Raw genomic sequence first — 12,274 nt, forward strand, 5'->3', positions numbered from 1 at the left:
GGGGGCAAGTTGCAGTGAGCAGGTCAGGGCTGCGAGTGGCAGTGTCGCAGTGAGCGGGTCAGGGCAGCGGGGGGCAAGGCCCCGTGAGCGGATCAGGGCTGAGGGGTGCGAGTCGCAGTGAGCGGGTCAGGGCTGCGGGGGGGCCAGTCACAGTTAGCGGGTCAGGGCTGCGGGGGGCCAGTCGCAGTAGGCGGGTCAGGGCTGTGGGGGCCAGTCCCTGTGAGCTGGTCAGAGCTGCGGGGGCCTGTCCCTTTCACCGGGTCAGGGCTGCGGGGGCCAGTCGCAGTGAGCGGGTCAGGGCTGCGGGGGCAAGTCAATGTGAGCGGGACAGGACTGCGGGGGCAATTCCCCATGAGCGGGTCAGGGCTGCGGGGTGCAAGTCGCAGTGAGCGGGTCAGGGCTGCGGGGGGGGCCAGTCGCAGTGAGCGGGTCAGGGCTGCGGGGGGCCAGTCGCAGTAGGCGGGTCAGGGCTGTGGGGGCCAGTCCCTGTGAGCTGGTCAGAGCTGCGGGGGCCAGTCCCTTTCACCGGGTTAGGGCTGCGGGGGGCAAGTCGCAGTGAGCGGGTCAGGGCTTGGGGGACCGGTCCCCGTAAGCGGGTCAGCGCTGCGGGGGGCCGGTCCCCCTGAGCGGGTCAGGGATGCGGGGGGAAGGTCGCAGTGAGCGGGTCAGGGCTGCGGGGGGCAGTGTCACAGTGAGCGGGCCAGGGCTGCGGAGGCCAGAACCTGTGAGCGGGTCAGGGTGCGGTGACCAGACCCGGTGAGTGGGTCAGGGCTGCGGGGAGAAAGTCGCAGTGAGTGGGTCAGGGCTGCGGGGGCCAGGTCGCAGTGAGCGGGTCAGTGCTGCGGGGGACCAGTCGCAGTGAGCGGTCAGGTCTGCGGGGGGCCAGTCGCAGTGAGCGGGTCAGGTCTGCGGGGGGCCAGTCGCAGTGAGCGGGTCATGGCTGCTGGGGGCAAGTCGCAGTGAGCGGGTCAGGGCTGCGGGCGGCAAGTCGCAGTGAAATGGGTCAGGTCTGCGGGGGGCAAGTCGCAGTGAGCGGGTCAGGTCTGCGGGGGCTCGTCCCTGTGAGCGGGTCAGGGGTGCGGCGGGCCAGTCCCTGTGAGCGGGTCAGGGCTGCAGGGGCCAGTCCCTGTTAGTGGGTCACAGCTGCGGGGGCCAGTCCCTGTGAGCGGGTCTGGGCTGCGGGGGCCAGTCCCTGTGAGCGGGTCAGGGCTGCGGGGGGCAAGTTGCAGTGAGCGGGTCGGGGCTGCGGGGGACAAGTCGCAGTGAGCAGGTCAGGGCTGCGGGGGGCCAATCGCAGTGAGCGGGTCAGGGCTGCGGGGGGCCAGTCCCTGTGAGCGAGTCAGGGCTGCGGCGGAGAGTCCCTGTGAGCAGGTCAGGCTGCGGGGGCCAGTCCCTCTGAGCGGGTCAGGGCTGCGGGGGCCAAGACCTCCGAGCGGGTCAGGGCTGCGGGGTCCAGTCCCTCTGAGCGGGTCAGGGCTGCGGGGGCCAGTCACTCTGAGCGGGTCAGGGCTGCGGGGGCCAAGTCCTCTGAGCGGGTCAGGGCTGCGGGGGCCACGCCCTCTGAGCGGGTCAGGGCTGTGGGGGACAGTCCCACTGAGCGGGTCAGGGCTGCGGGGCGCAGTGTCGCAGTGAGGGGGGTCAGGGCTGCGGGGGGCCAGTCCCCGTGAGCGGGTCAGGGCTGCGGGGGGCAGTGTCGCAGTGAGCGGGTCAGGGCTGCGGGGGCCAGTCCCTGTCAGCGGGACAGGGCTGCGGGGGGCAAGTCACAGTCAGCGGGACACGACTGCGGGGGGCAAGTCGCAGTGAGCAGGTCAGGGCTGTGGGGGGCAAGTTGCAGGGAGCGGGTCACGGCTGCGGGGGGGCAGTGTCGCACTGAGCGGGTCAGGGCTGCGGGGGGCAAGTGGGGGACAGTCCCTCTGAGCGGGTCAGGGCTGCGGGGGACAGTCCCTCTGAGCGGGTCAGGGCTGCGGGGGCCAATCCCTCTGAGCGGGTCAGGGCTGCGGGGGCCAGTCCATCTCAGCGGGTCAGGGTTGCGGCGGCCAGTCCCTCTGAGCGGGTCAGACCTGCGGGGGCATGTCCCTGTCAGCAGGACAGGACTGCGGGGGGGCAAGTCCCTGTCAGCGGGACACGACTGCGGGGGGAAAGTCGCAGTGAGCGGGTCAGGGCTGCGGGCGGCCAGTCGCAGTGAGCGGGTCAGGGCTGCGGGCGGCAAGTCCCTGTCAGCGGGACAGGACTGCGGGGGGCAAGTCGCAGTGAGCGGGTCAGGTCTGCGGGGGACAAGTCGCAGTGAGCGGGTCAGGGCTGCGGGGGGCCAGTCCCTGTGAGCGGGTCTGGGCTGCGGGGGCCAGTCCCTGTGAGCGGGTCAGGGCTGTGGGGGGCCAGTCCCTGTGAGCGGGTCAGGACTGTGGGGGGCAAGTCGCAGTGAGCGGGTCAGGGCTGTGGGGGGCAAGTTGCAGTGAGCAGGTCAGGACTGCGGGGGGCAAGTCACAGAGAGTGGGTCAGGGCTGCTGGGGGCCAGTCCCTGTGAGCGGGTCTGGGCTGCGGGGACCAGTCCCTGTGAGCGGGTCAGGGCTGCGGGGGGCCAGTCCCTGTGAGCGGGTCAGGGCTGCGGGGGGCAAGTGACAGTGAGTGGGACAGGACTGCGGGGGGCACATCCCTGTCAGCGGGTCAGGACTGCGGGGGGCAAGTCGCAGTGAGCGGGTCAGGGCTGCGGGGGGCAAGTCGCAGTGAGCCGGTCAGGGCTGCGGGTGGCCAGTCCGCGTGAGCGGGTCAGGGCTGCGGGGGGCAGTGTTGCAGTGAGCGGGTCAGGTCTGCGGGGGCAAGTCCCTGTCAGCGGGACAGGACTGCAAGGGGGAAGTCCCTGTCAGCGGGTCAGGTCTGCGGGGGGCAAGTTGCAGTGAGCGGGTCAGGACTGCAGGGGGCAAGTCGCAGTGAGCGGGTCAGGACTGCAGGGGGCAAGTCGCAGTGAGCGGGTCAGGGCTGCGGGGGCTAGTCCCTCTGAGCGGATCTGGCTGCGGGGGCCAGTCCCTCTGAGCGGGTCAGGGCTGCGGGGGCCAGTCCCTCTGAGCGGGTCAGGGCGGCGGGGGCCAGGCCCTCTGAGCGGGTCAGGGCTGCGGGGGCCAGTCCCTCGGAGCAGGAGACAGTGACACCTGTCCAAGTCAGGCAGGGAATCCACTTCCATCAGTCACCACACCCTATTCCCCACAGTCACTGCATCCCATTTCAGTCAGTCACTGCATCCCATTACACTCAGTCACTGCATCCCATTTCACTCAGTCACTGCATCCCATTTCACTCAGTCACTGCATCCCTTTTCTCTCAGTCACTGCTTCCCATTTCCCTCAGTCACTGCATCCCATTTCATGGAGACAGTGAATCCTATTCAACTGCGACAGTGAATCCATTTCCATCAGTCACCGCACCCTATTCCCCACAGTCACGGCATCACATTACACTCAGTCACTGCATCCTATTTCACTCAGTCACTGCGTCCCATTTCACTCAGTCACTGCGTCCCATTTCCCTCAGTCACTGTATCCCGTTTCTCACTGACGCTGCATTCAATTTCCGTCAGGTACTGCAACCCATTTCCTCAGTCACTGCCTCCCATTTTCCACATTCACTGCATCTCCTTTCCCACATTCACTGCATCTCCTTTCCCTCACTCACCGCATCGCATTTCGCTCAGGCACTGCATCGCATTTCCCTCAGTCACTGCATCCCATTTCCCTCCGTCACTGCGTCCCATTTCACTCCGTCAGTGCGTCCCATTACCCTCAGTCACTGCGTCCCATTTCACTCAGTCACGGCATCCCATTTCACTCAGTCACTGCCTGCAATTTCCTCAGTCACTGCCTCCCACTTCACTCAGTCACTGCCTCCCATTTCACTCAGTCACTGCCTCCCATTTCACTCAGTCACTCCCTCCCATTTCACTCAGTCACTCCCTCCCATTTCAGTCAGTCACTCCCATTTCAGTCAGTCACTGCATCCCATTTCACGCAGTCACTGCATCCCATATCCCACAGTCACTGCATCTCCTTTCGTCAGTCACTGCATCCTATGTCACTCAGTCACTGCATCACATTTCCCACGTTCACTGCATTTCCTTTCCCTCAGTCACTGCATCCCAATTCACTCAGCCACTGCATCCCATTTTACTCAGCCACTGCATCACATTTCACTCAGCCACTGCATCCCATTTCACTCAGCCACTGCATCCCATTTCACTCAGCCACTGCAACCCATTACCCGAGTCACTGCATCCCATTATCCCAGTCACTGCATCCCATGTCCCCACAGTCACTGCATCTCATTTCCCTCAGTCACTGCATCCCATTATCCCAGTCACTGCCTCCCATTTCACTCAGTCACTGCCTCCCATTTCACTCAGTCACTGTTTCCCATTTAACAGAGACAGTGAATCCTATCCAAGTGAGACAGTGAATCCATTTCCAACAGTCACCGCACCCTATTCCCCACAGTCACGGCATCACATTTCCCTCAGTCACTGCGTCCCATTTAACTGAGACAGTGAATCTCATTGAACTGAGACAGTGCATCCCATTACCCTCAGTCACTGCATCTCTTTTCCCTCAGTCACTGCATCTCTTTTCCCTCAGTCACTGCATCTCATTTTCCTCAGCCACTGCATCCCATTTCACTCAGCCACTGCATCCCATTTCACTCAGCCACTGCATCCCATTTCACTCAACCACTGCAACCCATTTCACTCAGTCACTGCATCCCATTTCACTCAGTCACTGCATCCCATTTCACTCAGCCACTTGATCATATTCACTCAGTCACTGCATCCCATTTAACTGAGTCACAGCATCCCATTTGACTCAGTCACGACATCCTATTTAACGGAAACATTGAATCCTATTCAACTGGGATCGTGCATCCATTTCCCTCAGTCATCGCACCCTATTCCCCACAATCACCGCATTCCATTTCCCTCAGTCACCACATCCCATTTCCTTCAGTCATTGCATCCCATGACCCTCGCTCACTGCATCCCATGACCCTCACTCACTGCTTCCCATTTCACTCAGTCACTGCGTCCCATTTCACTCAGTCACTGCCTCCCACTTCACGCAGTCACAGCCTCCCACTTGACGCAGTCACAGCCTCCCACTTCACGCAGTCACTGCATCTCCTTTTGCCATTAACTGCATCGCATTTCACTCAGTCACTGCATTACATTACCCTCAGTCACAGCATCCCAATTCACTCAGTCACTGCATCCCATTTCACTCTGTCACTGCACCCATTTCAGTCAGTCACTCCCTCCCATTTCAGTCAGTCACTCCCTCCCATTTCCCTCAGTCACTGCATCCAATTTCCCACATTCACTGCATGTCCTTTCCCTCAGTCACTGCAGCCCATTTAACGGAGACAGTGAACACTATTCAGCTGAGACAGAGCATCCGTTTCCGTCAGTCACCGCACCCTATTCCCCACAGTCACCGCATTCCATTTCCCTGGTCACTGCTTCCCATTTCACTCACTCACTGCATCCCATTTCACTCTGTCACTGCACCCATTTCACTCAGTCACTGCTTCCCATTTCACTCAGCCACGGCATCCCATTTCACTCAGCCACGGCATCCCATTTCACTCAGCCACGGCATCCCATTTCACTGAGCCACTGCATCCCATTTACATCAGTCACTGCATCCTATTTCACGCTGTCACTGCATCCCATTTCACGCAGTCACTGAATCCCATTTCCCTCAGTCACTGCATCACATTCCCCACAGTCACCGCATCCCGTTTCCCACAGACACGGGATCCCACTTCACTCAGCCACTGCGTCCCATTTCCCACAGTCACTGCATCTCCTTTCCTCAGTCACAGCTTGCCATTTCTCACAGTCACTGAATCACCTTTCCCTCAGTCACTGCATCCCATTCCACTGAGGCACAGCATCCCATTTCACTCAGTCACTGCATCCCATTTCACTCAGCCACTGCATCCCATTCCACTCAATCACTGCTACCTATTTCACTCAATCACTGCAACCCGTTTCCAAAAGTCACTGCGTCTCCTTTCCTTCAGCCACTGCATCCCAATTCCCTCAGTCACTGCATCCCATTTCACGCAGTCACTGCATCCCATTTCACTCAGTCACTGCATCCCATTTTACTCAGTCACTGCATCCCATTTCACTCAGTCACTGACTCCCATTTCACTCAGTCACTGACTCCCATTTCACTCAGTCACTCCATCCCATTTCACTCAGTCACTCCATCCCATTTCACTCAGACACTCCATCCCATTTCAGTCAGTCACTCCATCCCATTTCATTCAGTCACTGCACCCCATTTCACCGAGTCACTGCCTCCCACTTCACACAGTTACTGCCTCCCACTTCACACAGTCACTGCCACCCATTTCACTCAGTCACTGCCACCCATTTCACTCAGTCACTGCATCTCCTTTTGCCATTAACTGCATCTCATTTCCCTCAGTCACTGCATCCCATTTCCATCAGTCACAGCATCCCATTTCACTCAGTGACTGCCTCCCATTTCACTCAGTGACTGCCACCCATTTCACTCAGTCACTGCCTCCCACTTCACTCAGTCACTGCCACCCATTTTACTCAGTCACTGCATCTCCTTTTGCCATTAACTGCATCTCATTTCCCTCAGTCACTGCATCCCATTTCCATCAGTCACTGCATCCCATTTCCATCAGTCACTGCATCCCAGTTCACTCAGTCACTGCATCCCAGTTCACTCAGTCACTGCATCCCATTTCCCTCAGTCACTGCATCCCATTAACTTCAGTCGCAGGATCCCGTTTCAAACAGACACTGCGTCCCAGTTCACAGTCACTGCATCCCATTTCACACAGCCACTGCATCCCATTTCACTCAGTCACTGCAGCTCATTTCACTCAGTCACTGCATCCCATTACCATCAGTCACTGCATCCCATTACCCTCAGTCACTGCATCCCATTACCCTCAGTCACTGCATCCCATTACCCTCAGTCACTGCATCCCATTTCCCGCAGTCACTGCATCCCATTTCCCGCAGTCACTGCATCCCATTTCGCTCAGTCACTGAATCCCAGTTCACTCAGTCACTACATCTCCTTTCCATCAGCCACTGCATCCCATTTCCCACAGTCACTGCATCCCATTTCCCTCAGTCACTGCATCCCATTTCCATCGGTCACTGCCCCCATTTCCTTCAATTACTGCATCCCATTCCACTCAGTCACTGCATCCCATCTCACTCAGTCACTGCATCTCCTTTCCCTCAGTCAGTGCATCTCCTTTCTCGCAGTCACTGCATCTCCTTTCCTGCAGTCACTGCATCTCATTACCCTCAGTCACTGCATCCCATGACCCTCAGTCACTGCATCCCATGACCCTCAGTCACTGCATCCCATTACCCTCAGTCACTGCATCCCAGTACCAAGAGTCACTGCATCCCATTTCCCACAGTCAGTGAATCTCCTTTCCCTCAGTCACTGCATCCCATTTCCCTCAGTCAGTGCATCCCATTTCCATAAGTCACTGCATCCCATCTCCACAAGCCACTGCATCCCATTTCACTGAGTCACTACATCCCGTTTCACAGAGTCACTGAATCGCATTTGGTGTTCTCACTTGAATGCAATGGTCATGAATCTCCTCCAATGGCTGGTCATGTATTTCCAATGCAAAATTTTACCAAGTTTTGATTTTCAATTTTGATTACATGTGTCTCCTCTATTCTATAAGATGCTGCAATAAACTCAAATTTGATAAATCATAATTCAACCACCATTACCTACAGAGTTAATTTCATCAAACAGATCCAATTAGAATTGTCACATTCCCAAATCCTGATTCAAGTTTTTCTAATTATGGGCCACGTGGTTCAGAAAAAAGACACTGAGAATCAGAGAGATGTACAGTCGGGAAACAGATCCTTTGGCCCAATTTGTCTATGTTGACCGGATATCCTAAATTAATTTAGTCCCATTTGCCAGCATTTGGCCCATATTCCTCTCAACCCGTCTTATTCATATACCCATCCACATGCCTTTTAAACGTACAAGCCTCCACCACTTCCTCTGGCAGCTCATTCCATACATGCACCACTATGAAAAAAATCCGGTCCATTTTAAATCTTCCCTCTCTCATTTTTAACCTATTCCCTCCAGTTTTGGATTCCAGCAACCCGGGGAAAAGATCTTGGCTGTTTGCTCTATCCACGTCCCTCGTAATTGTATAAACTTCGATATGGTCAGCCCTGAACTCCAAAGTTCCAAGAAATAGCTGCCTGTTCAAGCCCACGGTATACCTCCAACCTCCGATGCTGGTAACATCCTTGTAAATCTTCTCTGAACCCTTTCAAGTTTACAACAGACAACAATACAGCGCACAACAGGCCTTCGGCCCTCAATGTTGCGCCGACATCCTTCCTCTCGCAAGGAGACCAAAATCGATTGCAGTATTCCAAAAGCAGCCGAACCAACGTCCTACATGGCTGCTAAGTGATCTCCCAACTCCTATATTCAATGCACTGACGAATAAAGGCGAGCACACCAAATATCTCCTTCATATCCTTTTTACCGGTGGCTGTATTTTGATGGAACTACGAAACTGCCTTCCAGCGTCTCTTTATTAAGCAACACTCCCCACAACCTTCAGTGTAAACGTGCTGCCCTGATTTGCCTTTCCAAAATGTAGCACCTCACATTTAGCTAACCTCAACACCATCTGCCATTCCTCAGTTTATTCGCCCTTGTCAATGTCCCATTATATTCTGAGGTGACCTTCTTGGCTGGCTACTACACCTTCAATCATTGGGAAACTTATTAAACACACCTTCTATTTTCATATCCAAATCATTGCATCACTTCAACTCCCCCTCCCACTCCCTGAATGACATGTCCATCCTGGGCCTCTTCCAGTGTCACAACCAAACCACCCAGAAACTGGAGGAGCAGCACCTCATATTCTGCCTCGGGAGCTTCCAAATCAATAGCCTCAAGATGGACTTGGCCACCCTCAAAATCTCCCCACCCGCCAGCCTCATCCCAAGACTAGTTCCTCCCCTCATCCCCGCCTCCATGACCTGTCCGCCTTCTCTCCCACCTATCCACTCTTCCCACCTCACTGACCAACTCCCACCACTGCTTGGAATTATTTTTCTTTTCACACTTCATCAGCTCGACGTTATTTCTAAAATCTATTTTCCAAATGTTGGAAAAAGTGAGATAAAGAGAAGTAAAAGAAGTTACATTCTTCCCACTCGGGAAATCTCTGAATATTCTGTTGAAAGGCCGCCAAGGAACGATGCAATTCTTTTGTCACAAACACTGTGAGGGAGACATCTTTTTCGGTTCCACGAACTCCACCCTAAGGAAGACAAACCCACGTAACATATCTAGTGACTTAAAGCATACTCTATTGTTGCCCAAGGTGGAGAGCTGGATGAACACAGCAGGCCAAGCAGCATCAGAGAAGCAAGAAAGCTGATGTTTCGGGACGAGACCCTACTTCAGAAAATTGGCGCTGGAGAATCTGAAATAACAAGGAGTAGAGCCGGATGATACTGCTTGGCCTGCTGTGTTCATCCAGCTTTACACCTTCTTATCTCAGATTCTCCAGCATCTGCAGTTCCTACTGCCTCTATTGTTGCCCTTTCACTTTACTGAACTAATATGAGCCAGTAGTTTTGTTTAGGCTCATGTAATCTTACGGTTATTGGTCTGTACAAAATCCTGAATTAATTTTGATCGACTGACGGGAGGAGATGAATTTTATAGAAATTTTTGTTTTCTACCAATTTGCAGAGGGCATTGTGGGCGATTGAAGGACAGTGTTATTATCCTCCAGGTCTGTGGACTGCATCGTTACCAACTTGCCCATTTGCATATACATACAATATTCATTATGTACCAATGAAACATAATAAACCAATACTGCGTACTAAAAACAACGCTCACATATCAATGGAAATTTAAATATTTATCATAGAGTTTGAAGAATTGAATTCAATGATACAAAGCAAAAGCCAGTGAAGATGAGTGCAGTTGGTCAGCACTTTTGCCACGAAGTGGAGGTTGGCAGTTTGAGGCCACCCAGGAACAAGCAAGCTCTGTCTAACTCCAAGGGCAGCACGGTGGCTCAGTGGTTAGCACTGCTGACTCACAGCGCCAGGGACCCAGGTTCGATCCCACCGTTGGGCGATCTTCTGTGCGGAGTTTGTACATTCTGCCCATGCCTGCATGGGTTCCTGCTGGGTGCTCTGGTTTCCTCCCACAGTCCAAAGATGTGCAGGCTAGGTGTATGGGCCATGCCAAACTTGCCCATTGTGTTTAGGGATGTGCAGATTAGGTGTGTTAGTAATGGGAAATGTAGGGTTACTGAGGAAAGGGTCGGGGGATGAGTCAGGGTGAGATGCTCTTTGGAGGGTGGCTGTGGACTTCTTGAGTCAAAAGGGGCTTGTTTCCACACTGGAGGGATTCTATGATATGGAAGTATCTTTTGAAGTGGACATTCATGGGTATGCTGTAACAGAGACCTTGAAATACTGCACAACAAATATTTGGAACTAGACTGTCAATTCAGACATAGCATCAAAAGAGGTCATGGAAGTTGTCACCGATATAAAGCAGGATTGATGAAAATCCAGCAGGAAATGGTGTCAAAAGGCACAGTATCTTTTATTCATCTCCAGTTATTTTGTCCAAGGCACTGGATGCTGGCAGGATTGAAACATTTAAGAAATGCTTCACAAATCACATATAAGGACCTGCACATCTTTGAACAATGGGAGGAAACTGCAGCACCTGGCAGAAGCCTCTCGCAGACGCGGGGAGGACGTGTCAATTCCACACAGACAGTTACCCAAGACTGGAATCTCAACTGGCTCCCCAGTGCATGAGCAGCTCTAACCAGTGAGCAACTACCTTGCCCAGAAGGGGTTTTATAAGCGCATACATTATTTCCATTAAGACAGATCCAATCCTCTATTTCCAATCAAAATAACATATTGTAGATATCATGACAACAATCAGAAATGATTTTGAATAAGTCAATCAAAAAAATTGAAATAGTTTCCAAGCCGAAATACTAGATATGGTGCAGTTAAGATGAATAGCGCAACAACAAAAAGGCCATATTTTATGTGACCATCGGTAACACTTGAAAACTTGCAACAATTTGTCGCCAGTAGTGCTCTGAAGTGGCTTGATGATGCACTCCTTCATACACTGGAATGAAACTCCAAAGATCACAAATTCTCCTTCAATACCCTGTTGTAACAGTGACTGCATCAACCTGTGTTTATGGGCCTGACTGGAAACCCACACAACATGCATAAACAAAAAAATAATCTAAGGTAATAGGAGAAAAAAATGTATGTGTGCAACGTCTTTGAAAAGCAATTATTTGTAGCGGCTGCAAGCCCAGAAGGAATCTCGTTTCGCAGATGATATTCATTTGCACTGCAGGTCATGCCAGTCAGAATCAGTTTTCGTTTCATGACAGATAACTAAAACGTCCATTACAATGAACTTTGGTTGATCAGAAGATTTTAAGTAAGGACTATGTCTTATGTGAGCTGACAGCATTCGGGGATGGAGAAGGTACACTCACTGCTGGCATCTTGACACCATTGAATGAGCAAGCGTGGACACAAAGGTTGTAACAGGTCACAATTGTACAGGCAATATCTTTTGAGCTCCTTCCCAGCAGGCCTGTAATACTCTAAAGCTGTGCTAGACCCTCACTTCCTCCACCTTACGTACGCTGCCTTTTCTTTTTGACAAGAAGCACCTCTGTACCCGTCATCCAAGGCTCCTTAATCTTACTTCTTCTACCCTGTCTCAGAGGAACAAATTTATACATCACTCGCAACAACTGCTCCTTGAACAGCCTCCACATGTCTGCCGCGCCCTTTCTGTGGAACAATTGCTCCCAATCTGTACTTCCCAACTCCTGTCTGATAGTATCATAATTTCCTTGACCCCAGTGAAATATCTTCCCCTGGTAACTGCTCCTTTCCCTTTCCATGGCTATGGTAAATGTGAGGCTCTTGCGGTCACTGTCGCCAAAGTGTTCTCCCACCACGAGATCTGACACCTGTCCTGGCTCATCGCCGAGCACCAAATCCAAAATGGCCTCCCCCCTCGTCGGCCTGTCCCCAAACTAAGTCAGGAAACCCTCCTGAACACACCTGACAAAAACGGCTCCATCCAAACCATCTGCACTGAGGAGGTTTCAATCTATATTGGGAAAGTTGAAGTCACCCATAACAACAACC

General features: G+C 53.5%; 2 long non-coding RNA genes across 2 annotated transcripts in view; both read right to left on the reverse strand.

Moving 5' to 3' along the window:
- Positions 1–9,356, reverse strand: part of LOC132209155 (uncharacterized) — a 95,708-nt gene extending 86,352 nt beyond the window's left edge. Inside the window, exon 1 of the long non-coding RNA XR_009445247.1 lies at positions 9,246–9,356. This is a non-coding gene — a long non-coding RNA (uncharacterized LOC132209155). The remainder of the gene's footprint in view (positions 1–9,245) is intronic.
- The window catches only part of LOC132209153 (uncharacterized), a 1,475,533-nt gene that overhangs the window by 1,384,347 nt on the left and 78,912 nt on the right, over positions 1–12,274 (reverse strand). The window lies entirely within an intron of this gene.

Source organism: Stegostoma tigrinum, unplaced genomic scaffold (genome assembly GCF_030684315.1).
Source record: "Stegostoma tigrinum isolate sSteTig4 unplaced genomic scaffold, sSteTig4.hap1 scaffold_68, whole genome shotgun sequence".
Lineage (NCBI taxonomy): Eukaryota > Metazoa > Chordata > Chondrichthyes > Orectolobiformes > Stegostomatidae > Stegostoma > Stegostoma tigrinum.